Source organism: Euphorbia lathyris, chromosome 6, assembly GCF_963576675.1.
Source record: "Euphorbia lathyris chromosome 6, ddEupLath1.1, whole genome shotgun sequence".
Lineage (NCBI taxonomy): Eukaryota > Viridiplantae > Streptophyta > Magnoliopsida > Malpighiales > Euphorbiaceae > Euphorbia > Euphorbia lathyris.
This window is the reverse complement of record NC_088915.1, coordinates 75,160,176-75,161,625: the sequence shown is the minus strand read 5'-3', so window position 1 is coordinate 75,161,625 and position 1,450 is coordinate 75,160,176. Positions and strand designations below refer to the sequence as shown.

At 37.0% G+C, this 1,450-nt stretch overlaps 1 long non-coding RNA gene across 1 annotated transcript; it reads right to left on the bottom strand.

The window, feature by feature from the left end:
* Positions 1–250: 250 nt before the first annotated feature.
* On the bottom strand, positions 251–1,071 carry LOC136232112 (uncharacterized). The gene is made up of 2 exons (XR_010690310.1): positions 613–1,071; positions 251–484 (listed from the first exon to the last, which is right to left on the bottom strand). It is a non-coding gene; the product is annotated as an uncharacterized lncRNA (long non-coding RNA).
* Between the last annotated feature and the right edge of the window lie 379 nt (positions 1,072–1,450).

Here is a 1,450-nt window from a genome sequence, read left to right as displayed (position 1 = left end):
TATATATATTATTCATATTTTACTATACTACTAACATTATATTGCATCTTAAATATTTGTTACCACCCTTTTATTATTTCTGCTAAGCTTTCCTAATCTTATAATAAATCATGCAGGTTTAGATTTTCTGTAAATGTTGATTATAAGCTTAAAACTAGTTTATTTGTAGAAAAATTATTATTACAATTATCCTTAGAATAGATCTAACCCATTTTCTATCTAAATCTCACCCGTACCATCACTCGGCACATAGAATAAGCTTTCCACTATATTTCGTTTTGCTGTGTTACAAGTTTCAGAAAATAAAAAAATCATTATCAGATAATTAGAAAACCAAAAGAAAACAAAAATAATTAAATCAATCTAACATAGCATTCGGTCTCCCCTTTGTGTTCTTCAAGGGAGCCTTACCACTGCAGCCACCGGATCCGATAATGAAGGAAGGAAAGCGATTCTGGAGAATAAATCTCTGCGAGCCTCAGATCTGGTAACAGGGAAAAATTGTTAGGACATTGGAAAGCAAAATACATCCTCTTACTCAACAACCATCACAGTTCACAAAAAATGGACTAATATGTAATATCAGGATAAAAAAAACGACACTAAACTCACTCGAGTTCATCGGAGAAGACGAACCGGAACTAGGACAGGCGGTGAACGGTAGCCGGCCGGATGGCTGCGACTCCTTTCTTTCACAGATGAAGTCGACAGAGAAGAAAGAAGCAGTGAACGACGGGAAGGCGAACGGCGGAAGCAGCTCAGACATTGGCGGCGCAGACAGTAGGGAATGGCTGTCCAGGAGTACTGTTTCTGTTCTCGAAGGAGAGAAGGCGGAGACGGCGACGGTCAGACACGAACCAAGCGGCGACGACGACTGTCGGACATGAACCAAGCGGCGATGACAAGCGACGGACGACAGAACAGGGAAGGCAGAGATGAATGGCGAAAGAGGCTAGCCGTGGCTGCCTCATTTCAGTAAAGAGGAAGGGAAGGATGGAAATGGAGGCTGCTGGGAGGCGGTGAACCAAATGGTTAGTAACCCTAAAATCCAAATTTATCCCTTGTTATTCGTAATCCCTAATTTACCCTTGTTTATTTACAAATTAACCCTTTTTATTTGTTTAATTCCTGATTTGGTCATGATCATTTTAGTCCCGTCAATCAAGCCCCTCCATGTCTTAATCAGGCCATTACTTATTTAAATTAAGCCCAATTTGATCCTTCAATTTTTTGTTCTTCCAAGTTTCCAACCCACTCACTTTAGTTATCTAATTATAATTATTAAGTTTTAGTTTCTGTTATTAGAATAGTTAACTAATTAGTTGAATTTCATTTTTCTATTTTAGTTTAAATTAATTTTTAGCTACTCATAATTTAGGTTAGTTTCATAAATAAATTCATCTTTGTTAATTTGACTTCTATTAACATAGTTTATTTATTCTTTAGTTAA